General features: G+C 35.1%; 1 long non-coding RNA gene across 1 annotated transcript in view; it reads left to right on the forward strand.

Moving 5' to 3' along the window:
- Positions 1-20,669, forward strand: part of LOC142056938 (uncharacterized) — a 543,236-nt gene that overhangs the window by 185,100 nt on the left and 337,467 nt on the right. The window lies entirely within an intron of this gene.

A 20,669-nucleotide genomic window follows, 5' to 3' on the forward strand; every position in this document is an offset into this window, starting at 1 on the left:
GTCTTTTTGTAGCTTCTGATGCTCGGTTTTTTCATCGGTGGTTCAAGCTACCTGTGATGCCTCGTAAGCATACCAGTTTTTATTTATTTCTTCTGACCCTAAAACTTACCTGCGTCCTGACTATTTTTTACTATAGTAGTAAAATATGCAGGTGTTAACTCAAAAACAATGCTAATAGTGAGCAACTCAACTGATGCTTCTATTGGTACCACTTCCCTAAAGCAAATAGACAAATAGATTTATACCGGTTTACACAGCTGAAGTCTGGCTCTTTTTTTATTGCAATTGAGTAATGATTAGTAAGAACTCATCTAGGGGGTAGTTCATGAAAGTCAGGTTGGGAACAAAGATGAAATGGAAGTTTCTTTCACTACTAGTTTGAAAATGCCTGCATGTGTTCCAGTAATTTCAAAGCTTTGTTCGAATACTGGTTTTTTATAATAGAGAAAGGTGCAAGGTAATTGTGGCTGAAAGATTTGCTGTTATTATTATAACAAAAGCTAAAAAATGAAAAGCTATCATTAAAAGGTGTCATTTCGCTTTATAAAAGCAGTCTGATATGTAATTAGTATTTGAATTCTGTTGAAGGCTGAGAGCACAAGTCAAAATATGTCCCTACTTGCTCTTGGCCTGGTAGTTCGTGATAGCTGTTTCATACGAAGTGGAGTGGTTTCAAAATGAATAATGTTTTCACTACTAGCTTGTGGGAGCTCAGCTAAAGATCTAAATATTTTAACAGGAATTAACTGAACATCTCAGATCTGTTTTTAGATATGTTTTTGGCAAGATAATTTACTGCTTTCAGTGTTTCTTACTCTGAAAATAAGTAATTTAATATTGACAGAGGCTTATTTCAGTATCAGAAAAAATTGTTGGGAAACACTGCATAAAGATTTTTTTTGCCTGCAAAGAAGAGGTGATCATTAATTTCAACTAGATAAACACTTTACATTTTATCATTTCTGTAGTTGTTTTGTAAACCACTAAATAATTTCAATTATGGTGCATTTGAAATCAATGTTTTAAGAGCAAAAAGTGAAAACCACAAATAAGAAAAATATTAAATGCAATCTTAAAGCAATTCCCTTTAATCTAACCTGCACTAAATATTAGATTGGACTTTCTTGGGCCAATCTTATATACAAAAGTTATTTCTTCCTTTGTCAAATTTGTATTAAAATATGGATGTTCATGGTATTCGCATCCTTTGTCAGGATGTCACAGAAAATTACATACTGGGCTAAACCCGCAAAATAGTCCATGACCGGAGCATATTAGTTTTCAGTACTGTCCATTTTGGAAAAGAGGCTTGCTTTTGAAAATGTTATCTAGGTGGAACTTGAACTGATTTCAGGTTGACAATGCTGTAAGGCACTTTATTTGACTTTGCCCTTCATCAGCTTGTGAATCCTCTGGTCAGATTACAGCAACAAATTGCGGAATTACATAAATGTGGAAACAGCAAAGTTTGAATTGTGAGCACTCAAACTGATAGTTGCAACAAAGGGTTTCTAAGTAGTGCACAGGTGAAATAGATTTACATGAATTGCCAAATCATTTTGATTAGAGAACACATTTGGGAATATCAAACATGGCATGGGCAATTGATAAACAAAGCAAAGAAACACATTCTAACAATTTTATTTGCTTCTCAGCTGAAATTTTGAGGTGTGAAAAATTCATATTTGGCATCCTTGTGGACAAAGTATCTTTTAGATAAGAATTTCTAATGTTCAGAAACATAAAAGAATATGCTTGTCTGGTATACAGAACTGTTATTACCCGGGCTTTGTCTCTGTCTTAAAGTAATATTTGCTAAGTTCTGTGTGGCAGTTCTTGCACATCATTCGTTGTGTATATTAACCACATTTGTAGTTTATTTCTGTTTCACTTGCACTTTTTGACAGCTTGAAAATTTTTACCGGTATCTTGGACTTTTATTAGGAAATGTCTGCATTCATAAATGAGAGTCATAAATAAGAGGAGCCATATCATTGTGACCTTATCAGGCTGCTCTGGACAAATTTTCCACTTCCAGCAGGACTTGATACTTCTAATCTGATGTCTTTTGTATTAAAATTTAGGGTATATACTGGAAAAAGGAGAGCTGTCTTGAAATAAGAAATGTTACACAAAATAAAAATTTCCTTTTATTGTATAGCAAGGGTTTAAGGGTTAGCAAGATAATAATTGAGATATGCTGAGCTGTCTTATGTGCACTCTTAAATATTTTTAAGTTACTGGCATGCCTTTTTTCTGTAGTAACCAACCATAATATCTGCAGTAGAAATTAGTCTTTTTCACAGAGTTGAATGTTGATGGCTCAATAGAAGGAAATGCATAAAACGCAGCACAGGTCCTTGAATAGAAGGACTGTACAAAAATTACTGTTATCTGAGGTGTACAGTTGCAAAAGCAGATTCTCAAATTAATGGTTTTGTTTTACTTGAATACTTGAAATAGCCATGTAAGGTATTTTTTTAGTTTATTTTAAAAACCCACACACGTAAGACCATTTAAGCTAACTTAAAGCAAAAAGTAGTAACACATGAGTTTCTCTATGCTCATAATTCACTGTGGTTTCTATTAAATTCACCACAATGAAAATAATTTCTGAGCTATGTTTTTTAATTATTTGGTTTTAATTCCTATTTCTTCAAACAGCAAATGCTTTGGAGCATCACTGATTCCGGTAATTCTGGTAACAGTCTTGATAACAGGTACCTGTGTCAAAGGCATAGATATTTCAGATTTAATTGAATAAGAAGCATGGACACTTCTAAAACACATTCTACATGGCATTTCATTTATGCTACATCCCTTTTTCCCCCATCCTCCGTGGTTTTTAGAAGAAATTGCTAATAAACTTTGTCATTGCACAAAGTAGGACTAGAAAGAGGAAGAAAAATGTCATGTCAGTGTTCCTTGCTGCAGTTTTTAATGTGTAATTGTAGCCAAAAGCTAAAAAGACAAAGTTGTACATTTGATTCCTTTCTATGACTGGGCAAAATTTTGCGCACATGAGAAGCTTCAAAATGCATGTTATTGTCAGGGTAATGGCCCTGATTTCAGTAATACCATACCAGTATGAAAGGCTGGTCTAAAACATTTCTTCCGAAAAAGAGTTTTAAACTTTAATTAGCTTTGATGAAGTCAGTGGCAAAATACTCATCATACAGATTGGTTTGTCATGACCATTCCAAAATATCATGCAAGGTACTGTCTATATATTTAAATTTCAGGTGAGCTGAATCAAATGAAACTCAACTCTTGAAATATACAAGTGCAACTATAAAATTTTTTAAATTCAACTACAGTATTTTGGGGAGCTTAGGCATTGGTTTTCTAGGATAATTCAAAAAATTGAAATACTTCAGCAATGCAAAAACAACAGTGGGCATAGTCTAATTTGTCGGAGTACTATGGATTCCTTTCTTCATACCTATAGTGAATGAATCTCATTAGATTATGTAGTGCATCACTTTTACTTGGTGAAATGAAAACATTTTTATATCAAAATGTACTATCTTCCTTGTAGGAATTTTATTTTCTTTGCAGTTTTCATGTGCTAGGGATTGCCCACAGTCAACAGAAAACTAAGTAGAAAATCCCAAAATGTGATTCCACAAATGTAATATTTTAATAAATCTTTTCCAAATAAGAAACTGTTATGTTTATGCCTATCACAATGAGTACAGCAGTTTTTTGATTAAAAATATAAAAGAATGTAAACTTACTTCGTGTATTATTAAACAAACATGGAAATGTATATAGGGCAGCATTAATTCAAAACAAAACTGAAAATATAACAAACCAGGCTGATGTAGTACAAAAAGTAATGCAATGTGACATTTACAAAGTATTTTTTGTTTCTCCCATACCGCAGAAACAGAAGTCATTGCTTCCTTTTGTAATTTTTATAAGCTTTTTACTTTTCTTGCTTTTGGCATGCTACCTGTACATGACATATATACTGCTTTATTTCTTTTTGCACTAACAGCTTCTAAGACCTTAGTTTTGTGGTATTCTGAAAATCACATTGCTGTAATAAGGTATGCGAAAGTGCATGGTACTATAACAAATAGTTCCATAACATACCTGTAATTAGCGTAAAAGTACTTCAGTAATCCTTCAGTTCAGTGCAGGAGAGCTCTTCTTGTGAGTTAGTTCAGTCCTGAAGCTGTTGTATACTCCTGTTTTTCTAAATTTCTTACTAGACAAATAATGTTTAGTTATACAAAACTGAAACTTAGTGGGAGCAATATCTTGGTTTGTTTGCCAGTAGTAGCTGTTTTCCCATTGGACTTACAATTTTTAGAAATTGTTTACATAAAAGGATTTTGAATAATGGAATTCAGGAAGTGGAGAGTTTGTGCTGTGTTGCTGATGTAACGTATATCTATCTGATGTGTATGTGCAAGGATCTGTAGAACGTATAAATGCAAAGTATGTATTTTGTCCAGTAGTTCACTCTGTACAGCGAGGTAGTAAAATTCATAAAGATTGGAGAAAGCACCTCAAAAGTCTGTCACTCATATTGATTTTGATATTCAAATGGTGATGTCAGGGCAGACACACGGAAGTTAATTTTTAAATACAGATTATCAATTTTTGAAGTATTAGTAAGGAGAAAACTGTGACCCTTTTTAAACATAACAACCAGAGTTATATCATAATCTCTTGAATATATATGTCTGTTCTATAATTTATTCTCCTGAGTTAAATTTTTCCTTTTATTATCATAATTATTACTTCAGAATACTATCCATGAGAAAGTACAGCATTCTGAATTCATTACGTTACAGAAAGACAGTGTTGCAATTATATATACAAAGGACAGAGAAAAAATCCTACAGCAACACGTAATAAATCACAAGGAATACAATGTTTGCCTTAGTATATCGTATATTATCTTAAATTGATATGTTTATCTTAAACTATTAAGGACATGCTTTATCAGAAGATGATGAATTAAATAACATTACAGCAATTACTCCAGTCTTCTGTAGGATGGTATTAACTGAAAAAATGAAAGCCCCACCCATGCCTGCCCTTTATTAACAAACACCTGTTTTTTCAGTGTTTAGCTTTGAAATAAAATATTTAGGCATTTTTTCTAGCCGACTTCCTCAGTGCCAGAACTTTAGTCTTGATCGTTTATTTCAACACTTCTGCTGGATCTTTTTTCCATAGTTCATGCACTGCATTTTATCTTTTCATGTTTCAACAGCTTTTTTACAAGTGCCAATTTTTAATTTAGGTTAGAATCATTCAGCTGCAGTACTGAAGATTTAAGTTCAAGACTTAACATTAGGCTAACTTTACATTAATATTTCTAATAATATTTCTGTCATTCAGAAATATATCAGGTCACCATTATCTGCTGCCACACAGGTGTAAATTTTACATATTTCACATAAAATGCACAAAAAATGAAGTTAGGGGAAGGTCATTCTGCTGCTTGGAGCTGTAACATTTCACTTAATGTGCTATGTGAACCCCTAACAAATAATGAGATTTTTCTTAATAATTAATGAAACCATTAAATGACTGATGAACTCCTAAGGTGCTGAGATGACATACATTTTTTTCATGTCTTGTATCTATGTAGTTATTTCCAAATAACACAGTAAGAACATAGAGGAACTACAGAAGTTGCAGAAGAAATTGGTTGCACTTAATGCATCTGTTGCTGTGTCATTAGTTCATTGCTGTGGAAATGGCAGGAAGATGTGCCAGGGGAGGTTTAGGTTGGATATTAGGAAAAGGTTCTTCCCCCAGAGGGTGTTGGAGCACTGGAACAGGCTCCCCAGGGAGGCAGTCATGGCACCAAGCCTGACGATATTTAAGAAGCACTTGGACAACACCCTCAGAGACATGGTGTGAATTTGGGGATTGTCCTGTGCAGGGACAGGAGTTGGACTTGATGATCCTTGTGGGTCCCTTCCAACTCAGGACATTCTATGATTCTATGATTCTGTTGTGACACTGTATGCACAAACGTAGAAAAGCAGCTAGCTCCTATCATGCACTTCATCTCTTACCTCACTGCCTTCCCTATAGGCATTATAAATCTTATAATCTATCCGTGCTTTGTGTCAGTTTCATCTCCAATCTTTCAGTACTCCCGTTAGCTAGTAACCCAGTGAAGCTGAAGAGGAACTCAGATGGGTGATCCTTAGGGACTGTACGTGTTGCTGTGTTTCTATGGGCAATGCTTCCCTACCGGTGTCTTGCTAGTCATCTGCACTAAGGCTGTAAAGGAAAGGAGCAATAACGCAGACAGCAGGAGAGCAACTGGCAATGCGGAAACTATAACTACCAGTCCCATCCCTGAAATAACAGGCTACATTTCCCACAGATTACTTTTGAAAAGCTCTGCATTTGCAAAAACTAGGTGCTAGATTTAAGTTTTTTAGAAAACCTCATCCCTGGAGAAAAATACAGACTTCATTTTTCATGCAGTTAATAGAACTAATATATCTTTGCAGGCTTATTCTTTTTGAACATTCTTTATCAGTCACCACCTGATTCCACTAATTCAACCAGACCAGCACTATGAAAATGGGAATGCATCCTTATTATCAGGAGACGAAGAACATTCATATGGTAGAAGCTGTAATTCTGGATCATCTGCTTAATGCTAGACAGCCTCAGGTGCAGTATTGCCTATTTTTGTGTACTTTTTATGATATTTGAAGATACGCAGAAAAAATTTACACTCTAGAGTACCCATGTAATTGCTTCTGGGGTAGTTTTCATCAGTTTCGTAAGGTGATTTAAGACTTATGCATAGAATAACTGCACAGAGTGGAAAAACGGCAGTTTAATAGCAATGTGATTATGACTGCAAGTGTGGCTCTTAGAACAATAGACTACTCTTGTTATCAATTATGAATGAAATGTTGAGACCATCGTTGTTCGCATCATCTACCTGCATAGTATCCCTCAACCCAAACCTTATGATTAGGGAAGCTCATGCTGCTGATTACGGCAGTGGCAATATTCTTTCATAACTCTCTGGGCAAGGAAGAGTATATATGGGCACGCCAATAACAGCACAAGTTCATCATTCTGAAGATGTCTTTTCAGAAAGAAGCACTCAAAACAACCAAACCAACTGATCTCTGGTGGTTTTTTGCTGTTGTTGTTTACTCAAATAATATGTAAATTTCCTAATATTTTTCTGTTAAATGATCAATTTAAGCTGAAAGGTGAAGCTTTACTGTTGTGAAGTTGTGATGCATTGACCCTGGCCTGCAACTAAGCACCCACCAGCTGCTCACTCACTCCAGCAGTTTGGGGGAGAGAATCGGAAGGGAAAAAGTGAGAAAAACCTGTGGGTCAGGATAAATACAGTTTAATAAGTGAAGGGAAAAAAAGAAATTTAAAAAAGTGAGGCAAAGGCAATTGCTCACCACTTCTGACCAGTAGACTGATGCCCAATTCTGTATCCTCTGCAAGGAGTATAATATCAAAGATACACAAATATGTACAAGGAGTACAGTGTTTTGTTAACATGAACAACATGTCAACCTGTCATAGTTCAGGAATTGCACTTTCGAAATATCAGTGCCAACTTTCTCATTGCTTTTTAAGCTATTTCTACAAACCTTGTCTTATAAAATAATAGGCATTTGATTCCCAACTCCAGTGACGTACAAGGTGTTTGTAATGGTCATCTTGCTGCTGGCTGATATACTCAGACCAATCACTTCTAAATATCTGTACTAGATGTAGTATAGACTCTCATGCTGCCTTTGTACTCTCCCTTAAATATGTTGCTGCTTAGTGAATTTTGCATTTAAATTTCCTTCAGTGTTTTAGGCCATTTTTTCATTTCAGCTCCAGCATAAGCTGAAAGCAAATGGCTGCCAATATGGAGATCACATCTGTTAGCTGATAAGCACTAAAATTCTTTCAGTTTCTGAAAAAAGGTACAATAGGTGACTTCAATTACAATGTCTCAGTTTTTAATCAGGAGACTTGATTTTACAGGGGTTTTTCTACATTTATTTTTTTTTTAAGGAGATCTTGCAAACTGAACAAATGAATTAACGTGTGTCTACATAACTTTTACTGAGTTGTCTGTGCTGCTTTGGCTATCATCCTTTTATTTTAACACGTAGTGACTGATGTGAAATAGATACGAAATAGAGGTTAGATGAGTTTCCACTTAGTGTGCTTTGCCTTCAATAGCCATTCAAACAATGTCAGAGAACACTGTGAAGATTACATGGAGCCATAAGAAAGAGTGTGAAATCAGATAGACTCAAATTAGTCTAAGCATTAAGAGGGTGAGAATAATTAGCTTTGTACCCTAGCTATATTTTGAGAATCATATTAAAGCTGATTTGTACTATCACAGTAGATCTTTCCAGTGAAGAATTGCACTGTACAGGAAAACGTCTTGATAGAATAGTACACTGTACTGCCTCTTAAACCTCCTGAATCCAGTCGTGTAGAGGCTTGAATGACGTTCTCTCAGTAGCTCAAAACTTTAAGGATGCTAGATTGTCTACTTAAGGTTGAGAGCATTATACAAGATACTTCCAAAGCTACTTTACCAGCCAGTTCAAGCCTTTCTTATATTTATTTAGAAACCTACACAACGGTTTGAAGAGAACCAGTTTAACCAGGTGAAAGCAGGCACAGCAAAGGTCTCACAGCCATGGCAAAGACTCCTTCATTGTTATCTTGCCTCAAAATACAGCCTAAGAATCATTTATCAGCCTTAGCATCTGTATAAACTAATTAAGAGAGAAATGGAAGAGGATTTTCTGATTTTTTTACAAGATCAAGAACAGTATTTTAAAAAAAGGTATGTGATATATGTATAGATGCAGAACAGTTTTTTAGGTTCTAATAGCAATGATAGAACCCCTTTTGCTTGAGTCTTTTCTAATTATATTTTAAGAAACAAGTTTCCATTGACAAATGCTGTAAAAAATAACCTGTTTAGTTTTGGCTTGTTTTTTGTTGTACTAGTTCATGCAGCCTTGCAAATGGTAAAAAACCATATTCTATTACTTTATGAGAATAATAGGTGTGGAGTATGAGGTCAGTTATTTTTAAATGGTCAGAGGAAAAGCCCAACCTCAGGTATCTATATCAAGACATGTCTGGAAATTTCCATTCTTAAAATCCTGCAGAAAAAGATAATATTTAGAGTGCTAATCCCAACACAAATCTTTTGCTGCTCATAAAGCTGGTATATGTTCAGGTCTTTGCCCAAAGATAGTTAGAGAGAAGTGAGGTGATCTCAAAACTATGACAGTAAATAGATCTGTGAATTTCCTGAAATTCTTCCCAGCTTTTATGACTCAGTGGGCTTGGCTTTCTAAACTCTGTGAAACTCAGGAATTCTCCTTTTTCTGGGCACATTCCAATCCATAATTTCTGGCACTAATACTCTCTTTTTCCTAGGAATGAAACTCTAGTATGTGAAACTGATGAAAACCACAGTACTGATAACTGCCAGGTTCTTGAAGCTTATAGAACGGGTCCTGGGCTTTGATGCAGCTAGTGAAGCCAGTATTTACAGAAAGTGAAAAGTATTAATTTCACTGATGTTGTGGAAATCACTTTTACAAATTCCCAGTACCCAATAATGAAATAGAAATTATTCTGCGCTACATACTTTCAGTGTGAGATGATGCATTTTAGACTTTAATCCTTAATATTTTTTCACCAGTTTCCACTTGAAGCTAATATATTATTCTCACTCCTTTCATGTCTTGGGTATCCGATTAGCTGGTCTCTGTAACTCCTGAGCACAGGTATATGCTCCAACTTTCAGGAGTCATTTTCTGTTCAGACTGATCATCTGAAGCTGTTGAACTAGATGATCTTTTTGAGTCCCAATATGAGCAATAGGAAGGGAATAACCATAATATATTTTAAGCAAGGTTGTTGGTTTTTCTTTTAGATTTGCTTTAAATTTGGAGGCTCCCAATTAGTGCTTGCTTATATATTGCCAAGATGCTCATTCAAGTTATTAAAGTTTTTTCTGGAAAGTTTTTGATGAACAGTATCAACTGTGGGGAATCCTCAGTGAATAAAAATGAGTTCCTGTGCTTAAAAAAGAAAAAAAATCCCTTCTTGTAAGACAGGAATAATTTTAAGAATTGTAAAGTTTTAGTTTTGATGCTTTAGTTTTATTTGTGAAAAGGCAGCAGACATTTCTGATGTTCTGGTAAATTATGAGGTACAATATTATTATATTATTTAAACAATGCTGTTTAAATAATTTTTACCTAAATCCCTGTTGTCTGTTAGGTAAGTTGCTAATCTTCTGTTTTTACAACTATCTTTTCACCAAATCTTAAAAATAGAATTGTGATTTTTACACGCACAAGTTTGTTAATAAACTAGCACCAGAATTAACGTACTAGAAAACTTTAGAAATTTTATGCCCTCATAAAGGTAAGATTAAAAATATGTACTAGATAAGTAACCTCCATCAGTGAATTATTTAAGAATAAAATGAAGAGTGAACAAATGGCTCAAATGTATACCTTGTAAAGCAGAAACCATATTTAAGTGATTAGACAGGTAGCTAACTGGCATTGTTCCAATGACTGCTTTGTTCAAATTATTAAAGTTTCACCAAAGCCCTTGCAGTCAGGACTCCATCTCCAAGGAGACCATTCACAAAATTGCAGCTGTGCTCTGTAATTGCTCTCTGACACAATGAGGGTTCCACCAAAGCTGGAAAGCTTCTATATCAAGGAACCAAAGAACATTGTTCCAAAATACACGGAAACTGGTGCTTGGAACAATCAAAGAGAACCACATTTGTGTCTGCTTCTCTCATACAGTAAAGCCCTGAACTCACTTTCTTTTTCCTGAATTTTCCAAATAGCTGGGATTTCAGTGTGTTCCCTGTGTTTGGGCTGTGCTCCAGCCTGAACTATTAAAAATCCAATTACAAAGCAGGTGGAGTTAGCTTTTATGGCGGATTATCAGGCTATATATGCCTGTGTGTGACTGGAATATCCTGAGCTCTTTGTCCTGCCCTTGTGTTTAACCTGCTGGTCCAGTAGAATTGATTCGTCCAGTGATTCCAGGGTCACTTTCTGTTCAGCCTCAGAAGAGATTGTATCAGCATCATATCATTTTGTCTATCTTTAGGAAGATCCAAAGAGGGTCTTCTTTCACACTACTGAAACTATATGTTAGCAGTCAGGTTTGGGAATAGAAAGCTCTGAAGTCTACACTATCCTTAACATGTCTTCAGATCATTGGTTGAATGCTTGAAAACTATGAACTGAAACAGCTTGTGGCAATGAAGCTTAACTGACAGCAGGCATGCCCCTGTTGTGAAGCCCTGAAGGGTGTTTGTTTAAGACTGGTGTTGGTGTTATCTTTTGACAAAGATTAAGCAGCTCCCTGCTAAGGGTGTTGGCTATTACAGACCACATTGTTTAGGAAATCTATTCTTTCTTTGGTAATGCGACTGCAGAAGAGAACCACCTAGCTGCCTAACTTGGACATAAACATTCTGCCAGAGCGAGAATGGAAGAAGTACTACTCCTAGACAATCAATGAACAGGAATTAAATCCAAAGATTTAAGTTTTTAAACAGCAGAGATTTTTCAGCACACTTAGAAAACTGCAGAGAATTTTCTGGTGATTCATATGACTGATATCTTAATTAACTGTATGGATATTTCTGTTTTTTAAACACAGCAGATGCTGTTTTAACTATACAGTTAGCAAGAATGCTGCTCACTTTACAAAGCACTTTAGTATTAGGAAAGCATTAAAAATAGCTATCGATAATGATTAATTTGGATGTATCCCTAATGAGTTAATTAAAATGACAGTAATGTTTCAATTTTAATAAGAATTCTGTTGCTGTCAATGAGACAAAATTATTTGGGCAGATTTTTAGCATCTTACCTCCATGCCCGGTGGACATAACAACAGAAATTAAGCCTAAGTAATTAATACTAACAGAAAACAAAAATAATTGTTAAAAGCAATAATTGCCATCTGTTCTTGTCAGTATTATTAATGTGCATAGAACGGCCTTTATTACAAAATAGCTTACAACTGTAGTGTTGACAAAATTTGTTTCTTTCAAAGTAGCTGGACTTGCATTAAAGAAGTTACGGTGGGCAAACAAATTCAAAATGTTAACACAGCCTAATAACATTGGTGTATCAGCCAATTTATAATTAGTTGCATTTTGCAAGGAATGCAGATCTCACAGGATTAAAACCACAATATCTAATACTTGTGGATAAGGTTCTGAACCATTCATGCATTATACTTTGATGTCCTTTAACTGGTATACTTAAGCTGGCAATGTAAATTTGATTTCTTATTTTTCAAGAAAAAAGTATGCTTCATTTCAGTTTCCATAGCTACTAGTGTTCAGTTAATTTATTTGCTATGCAAAAGTAAGTCTTCTATCAGTTTTGTAAATTTATTATACTCTATACTGCAAGATTTTTGACTCATTTTTCTAGTCCTGGAAGGAACAATTTAATGCTGTTTACCAAAATTATATTTTACAACCAGTTATTCTCAGATTCTTTTCTAGCATAGTTTCCTAAGGTTTATTTTGCTCTCAGGTTATCACCAGGTCCCTGCACTCTCCTGAGTCGCTTTCAAATCTGGTAGCTAATTTCTGCAAACTTGACAGAGGAGTAGAGGTCTGAAAAATATTAGGTTCATACAAGATTTGTGAAAATTGGTGTTTAGGTAAAAAAGAGGGATTTTATTCATTATTATCTGTAATACAGAGGGAGGGTGTTCTGTGGTATGAGGCAGTACTTGTGTTTGGCAGCAGAGTGAGCCAGTTCTGGATGGCCAACACTTGTAGCTCCCGTCTAGCCATAGAAAAAAAAATGCTGTTAGTTCTGTGGATCACTGAAGAATGTGTGCTGGAACATTCTTATTAGCACAGGATTCAAATTAGAGTTACTCCTCGTTTGTAGAGAAATTAAATATACATCCCTACTCAGGGTGGTGTTTAAGCAAATATATAGCTTTAGGGAAATGTTTGTACTGAGATTTTTCCCTTGCTGAAAAATATTTGAAGTACTTTCTGAATTGGGGAAATTGCAGTTTGCCTCTTGAGGCAGTGAGCTCTGCAACTTACCAGATTCAGAGGGAAGTTCAGAAAGCTATCAGTTTAGACAATGAAATTGAGAGCCTTGATGCTAGCTCTGAACAAATAGGAAATAACAAAATCAGCCTTGATGGTAGCTCTGAACAATAACAACTTCTGCTTTAAATGTAAGGGGGTTTGGTTTGATTTGTATTTTTAATATAGGTATCACTTCACTTACTTCTCTGTGCCTGTTTCATTATCCCGGTCATCCCTTAACATCATTAATTAAAAGTTTTTTTATTTCTGTTTAATTTTATTTTAATGCCAACAGCTCATAATAAATGCTTTTAAATATTTGGATCCATAAGAGGCTGCCAAGCATGTCTCAAACTGCTCTTAAACTCTCTGTGTTTTCCGATCTTGAATTTTGGTTTTCTCATAGTACATTTCAGACTTAATCCTTCAAATTATTCAGCATTGGGAGATTACCATCCATTTCAATACATGGCTAATAGATGATACCTTTTTTTTTCTATAATGATTCTCACAGGGCTATTCAGTTGCAGTTCCTAGGGAGTAGTTTGAGGAAAATGAAGTAGAACTGTGGGATGTTCTTAGGTTTAAGTAATCTCAAAAGAATTTCAGATTTTAAAATGTACAATGCAGTATACAGAGAGGCTGATGAGCCCAGATGCTCAATGCTTCTATAAATACTTTCTCTTTATATACTAATTTCAGCCAAACTGGTACACTTCATGAGAAAATTAGTGTCATTTCTTAGTTCGGCATTCAGAATCAGTGGACATAAATATTTTACTGATGATGACAAAGAATTTATCTATTCCTTTTATGTATGTTAGCTTGAGAGGCAGCAGAAATCACTCAGGGCAAAGTTTGTAATTCTTAAAGCTGTGGTCTTAAAACTCTCATCAAGAACTTGTCTGTGAAGAAAGATCTTAGAAAAGTTTAGCTTATTAAACTGTTCTGTGCTTTGGATGTCTCCTTGCACCGGAATAAGAGGCTTTTCTTTATTTGTGGTACTGAAATAGCAACTGAAGGTGTTTGATGTGGCTTTGTTGTGTCTCTCTTGTAATTCCCATCTCACATAGTTCTTCTTAAAAAAATAAGGTGCCTCTTGGTCCTGTTTATGATCTGTTTGGTTTTGTTTATTACCCACTCTGCATACAGTTCCCAGGCATGGGTTTTCACAGGTTTTGTTTGACAGGATTGGCTTCCAGGAGGATTCCAAGACTTTAGATGCTTTCTTTGAGCTCCTTGAAGATTGTTGCCTTTTGGTATAGCTACATTCACAGTACAGTTTATTTTCTGTGGTATGTTAATATTCTTATTGTCATCCTTCATATACAAGGTGTGCATAAGAGTCAGGAAACAGCTGCTGACAAAGGTGTTTCCAGCACTCTTGTATTTCAATAGGGTTATTCAGTTGCATATCAAGTTTTAAATGATGCTACCTCATCACAATGAACTGCCGGGAAACCAAGGACCAAGATGCAAATAATAATAGCGTTGTACACCTCAATAGTATTTAATATTTCATCTATCACAAGTGAACGATTTTATATTATTTTCAAGCATACAAGAGCAATGGTTTATGACAAATACAGATACTTGCTATGTCATCTTCAGGAGAGTCACTTACACTTTTTTGTGTCATTATACTTACTCAGATAATTCATGGTTCTTACCTTAACATTTTGTAGTGGTTTAACCCCAGCCAGCAACTAAACACCACAAGGCTGCTTGCTCTCTCCCCTCACAGTGGGATGGGGGAGAGAATTGGAAGGGGAAAAGTGAGAAAACTGATGGGTTGAGATAAAGACAGCTTAATAGGGAAAGCAAAGGCTGTGCACGCCAGAAAGGCAAACCAAGGAATTCTTTTACTGCTTCCCATGGGCAGGCAGGTCTTCAGCCATCTCCAGGAAAGCAGGGCTCCATCATGTGTAATGGCTACTTGGGAAGACAAAATGCCATCACTCCAAACATTCCCCCTTCCCTCTTCTTCCCCCAATATTATATGCTGAGCATGACATCATATGGTATGGAGTATCCCTCTGGTCAGTTGGGGTCAGCTGTCCCAGCTGTGTCCCCTCCCCCATCCCACCCCCAACCCCCTCGCTGGTGGGGTGGGGTGAGGAGCAGAAAAGGCCTTGGCTCTGTGTAAGCGCTGCTCAGCAGTAACGAAACCATCCCTGTGTTATCAACACTGTTTCCAGCACAAATCCAAAGCACAGCCCCATACCAGCTACTGTGAGGAAAATTAACTCTATCCCAGCCCAAACCAGCACAAATTAATAAGAATCTGGAATAATGGAGCTGCATTTTTAAGGAAGTAATGTTAAGGTGGTGATAGTTCGAATGTAGGAGCATAATCCTGGTTTTGGAGCAGATATCAAATGATGAAACAAGATGCTATATTCTACTTTTATTAAGAGTCTTCAACTCCTGTTAAGTGTAAAATCCCAGAAGCAACATGGTAGTCCTTGCCTGTAAAAGCTGACCAACCAGTCTTTGTTAGCAAATGATTATAGTCACTTACAAAAATCAGTAAGGAAAAAAAAAAAACCAGCACCCAAAAAAAAAAAAAAACAAACCACACAACAAAGAAAGGTGAAATAATAAAAGAGATGCTGATGGAATATTTCTGATGAAGTTGCACAAAAAGTAGGTGTCAGTCTAGACCGGCTGGTCTAATTGATCCTAATTACAGTAGTATCCACACAGGTTGTCCCCTCTACCATAGGATAATGCTTACCCCCAGAATTATGTACAGTAACTCTGTAATATTTTGCTATATTATTTTCTTAAAAGGCATGGCACTTTTTAAGTAGCTGGACTTTATAAGCTGATAAATCCATGTACTAAAACTAGCACAACTAAGAGCTCATGTGAGTTCAAGACATACCCTGGCTAGGATCTTCCGGATAGCCAAAGATATATGTAAAGGGAAATGCCTAGGCTTGTGACTTGGAATTCCATTACAAAGTTCTTTCCCTAAAAGCTTTATTCACATAGACGGTGAGTGTGACGTATAACCTTGATTCTTTAGAACGATTCTCTGCTTCTGCCTTGAAGACCAGGAATATCGCTAGATGATCTTACAAGATCATCTTGGTTTTGATGGTCTGACAAGATCATCTAGTTTTTCTGGAAGGAGGCATGTCTGAAGATGAAGTTTTTATCACCGTGCCAAATTCAAAATGAAGAGAGAATTCCTGAATTCTTAGCTTCTTAAATAATAATAAATGCTAGGCCAGATTTGTGAAAATAATTATGCCATTCTCTTTCAGACCCTACTGTTTGTTTCGTATACTTAGTATAAGTATAGAAAGAATAAAAAGACTTGCTTTCTATAATCTAAGCAGTCCATAGTCTTCTCCAGGAAGCTGTTCAGTTGCTGGATGTCACTGATAAAAGGAAAAATGATCAAACTTTTTTGTATTTACTAGAACATAAAAAACTAATTGAAAGGTTCTGTTTAGGCTCTTTTGCTCCTGCTGTGCTGAACTGATCGATAGGGAGGACACCCAGGAGGAGTCATCTCTGAAGACCACAGCAATTTTGTGTGTGGCCAACTTATACAGCTGTTCATTTTACATTAATTTTCTGTGTTATTCAAGCAGCTTTCAAATTGATGTGATCAATAACATTAATGACCTTTAAAAAACCAAAGCAACTAGTAGCGATGGAATGTTAAATATAGAAACCTTCGCTATTTGATGTCCAGCTGTCTATCAGACTACAGGTGTTTCTAAAAAGGTTGGCACTAAGAGAGATATATTAAATTCATTAACCAAATACTGAAAAAGTAGAAGTGTGGAAATAAAATAGAATGAATGCTAATTTCCTTCTCTTACTTTCTGTTCATTTCTCCCTATATATAAATTTATTTTCCCCTATTGTTAACTGTATACACTAATACAAACATCCCTTGATCATAATTTCTCATGTGTAGTGTACAAAAATATTGTGCAGGTGCTGGAATTAAAATTATCACTTCAGCTACCATTCAGATGGACACAGGAATGCAACTTCATCAACACTATAAACCCTTATGCTTCTGCTGTCTTTATGCAGCTATCCTGAGGACCATATGTACATGTATTTGTAAATCTGCATTACACCTAAGAAATAGAGCTTGGAGCAGTTCTTCCTTTTTTCTTTGTTTTCTTCTTTTGAGAGTTGCCATTTGTGTTGCAGTCACTTCATTTTTTTCCTGACAGCTCTCTATGCAAACTAGAGATAAAATACGATGGATTTTAGAGGGGGACATGGATGGAAGCAAGACACGATACTGAACTAAGACTGGAATATCAGTTACAGAAAAAAAAAAAAATTACCTGTATATTTAGATTTTTGAAACTAAAATTTTATTCATTGTCTTATATTTCTGTCATATCAGTAACAGTTCCAAAGGCTTCAGAAGGATGCAAATAACATAACACTATTTCCGTAGCATAGAGAATGGGTCAAATTACAGTGATGGTGAGCAGCATCATACCTGGCTTCCTATGAGAGATCTTTTACTCATTCCTCATCTCTAACACGTCTTTTCTGATGGCTTAAGTTTTCTGTGCATTTTGAGTACGTTATAATATTTATCACTGGGTTATAATATTTATGCTATCAGTAATGTATAGATAGATGTTCTCCTGTAAGTCTGGTCCTCAGCTTTTATAGACTATTTTACTGTGTGTAAATTAAAAAAAAAGAAAAACCAACAAAACAAAATGAAACACAAAAACCCAGCATAATGTCCAGAAGGGTTATTTTTCATTGTGTTGAGTAATGCTTTATTTTTTCCGTGTTTCCATTGGAACTAGGTGATTTTTAAGTTCTATTTTAGATGAAAAACTAGGAGATGGAGAAAACAGCAAGAGCAACTTCAGTGGGAATATTTTCAGTTTACTGGTAATCTTTTGGTGGTGCTAGTTTAAGTGGGGGGAGGGTTTGCTTTTTTGTGTTTTCTCTGTTTTGAAGTTTCTTACAGAAAGGAATTGATCATTACTTATTGTTGTACAATAGTGATGCAACTGCAAGTGTTATGATCATAAGGGTTTTTTTTCTGAACTGCTATTTTTTTTCTACTCTAGAGCTGGAGTATACAGAAATTCCTTCCCATTCTCTTAGTTTTTCAATAATCTAGACATGTTCAGAAAGGTTCCCTGAAGTTTGTATGATAGCATTTACAAGTAGGCTTCTTGTACTTTTGTAAGGAAAAACAAGGAATGCTTTATATGTTATGTTTATCATTCTTAAATTTTGTTTTCCTTTGAATATATAAACCATTTTCCAGGGGGAATTATCTTTTAATTCTTTTGCTTTCCACTTACTACTTCATTTCAGTTGTAAGTCATCAGTGCATTTGGCAATTCTACAGCTAGTTTCTCTGTCTTGGTAATTTATGTAGATTAGAAGCAATAAAGATCTGAGAACTGAGTCCCCTGTGACCCTTTTCAACACTTTAATTTCTAATCACTTTACTTTAATCAGTTCTTTATCTGTTCCCACGTTTAACCTGAATCTTTCCTGCTTTCAGTTTAAGACGAAGACTATCATTTGAGACGTTATCAAAGGCTTTATGTAAATCCAAATTATGGTGCTTGTACTATTATTATCAATTTTATTCCTAATCTTCTCAAAAATAAAAAGTGGCTGCTTGTCAAGATCTTAATTTATTTAAATATCTTATGATGGTAAACTGTATTTGTTTTACCTTATTAACAATTATTTAATGACCATCATCTTTAAATATGTTGTACACATTTGAGTAAACTATGAATTTTTAAGGTCAGTTCTTTCTGCTGGTTTCCTTTCTGTGCCACAATGTGTCATGCAATGTCTGTGTATACTCTGACATATACTGGCCATAATGGGTCAGGCAAAGCAATGAGTAGCAATTCTGTTGCAATTTCAGATTATACACAGCAAATTACCCTAGAACTGTTGAGAGTTGCAAGGGAGCCTTTGGTCCTAACAAATCAGATAAGATTTATTATTTAGAAAGTTAAAGAAAAGACCTACAAAGCTTTTTTCCTCCGCTCACTGCATTTTAGGAAATACATTAAAAAAAAAAAAAAAAAGGGTTAAAAAATAACTTCTCTGCAGAAACTGATGTAGCCCATGAATAAAAATAATATTTTGGTTAGACTGGCTGCTCTAAAGAGCAGAACAATGGGATCTTCTGGTATGAGATACATCTGGAGAGTAACCAAATGGATTCTTCTTTTTTCTCCTGATTGAGAGATATGCATTCTATTTTTTCCTTAGGAAGATAATAGTTAGAGATATTACTTATTTTTAAAAGTATTATTTCATAATTATAAATTGTTTAAAAAAAGTAATGTTGTATTTATTTGCCACTTTTCATTTCAGAGAGATAGTAGGGTCATTCCAGGTGTTCATTTATATTTTTTTAATACAAAAACCAATACCTTACTGAACTTTCAATGTTAGTGGTCTTCTGTGTAGCCTAAAATTGTTGCCCAAAGATACTAATATAATAATATGACCTCTTAATAGGAGTTATGTTTTTCGTTTCCAAAACACATTCTGGACATGATTATGTTTAGAATTATGTTGGATGGAATATATGCGTTTTCTATCTGTAACTGAGAAAATATAATAGAGAGAAATTAGAAAGCTTATGCAAAAAAAAAAAGAGAAAAACTTAAAGAGCTAAAATTAAATATATATTCAAACTTTTCAGTCTAGTAGTTAGTATCTGAGCGGTCACAAAAGGATTCTTCTGTTGGCAGCTACTGAAACAGATTGACTCTGACTTAGTTCTGAGTCACTTAGACAGATTTGCCTACTTAATCTCACCATAAATATAAAAGAACTAGAATTAACATTGAACAAAACGATAAAGGTTTCTTTGAGAAGCTAAGAATAAAATTGAAGATAATGGTTATGTTTTTCTTCTTTTAATTACAAGTAAAATTAAATGCAGGAATAGATATGTCTTAGGGATTCAGGATAGGCATGGAAGTCAGAATGTGGTGCCACTTGCTTAAATGATTCTGATGAAGTCAAAGTTAAAGAAAATTTAAAATGCAATAAAATTAATACAAGTTGATTCAAGCTCTAGGAATCACTGAGAAACTATTAGAATTGCAGTATATACAATGAAAAAGCCCATACAATCAAATACATGTTGAATTAAGGACAGTGCCAGCATTCACATTCTACTAGCTCACAATCACCTACCCAGACAGACCCTGTGATGCACTCTGAAGACTAACAGCTAAAAATTCCCACCAATCTACATATTTAATGGAGCTGTAGTTCAAAAACTGCCATTAAACAAAACAGTTTCTCTTTCACCTGTAGACATGCCTGAGTTCCTGGATGTTTAGTGAGGCATGATAGAAAATATCTTAGTACGCAGCATGCTATACTACTGTATGCTAAGCTGTATACAGTATTTATTTTTATATATTTATTGTCATATCCCCTCCAAGTCAGAATTCTCTTGTGCAAGACATTGTTCAGTTGGAGGAATAGGAAGTGCCCCTTACCCTTTGGAACTTAAAACAAAAGTGCTAAACCAGAGACAGTGGATGCATAGAAAAGGAATGAGATACAA

The sequence above is a fragment of the Phalacrocorax aristotelis genome, chromosome 4 (assembly GCF_949628215.1).
Source record: "Phalacrocorax aristotelis chromosome 4, bGulAri2.1, whole genome shotgun sequence".
Lineage (NCBI taxonomy): Eukaryota > Metazoa > Chordata > Aves > Suliformes > Phalacrocoracidae > Phalacrocorax > Phalacrocorax aristotelis.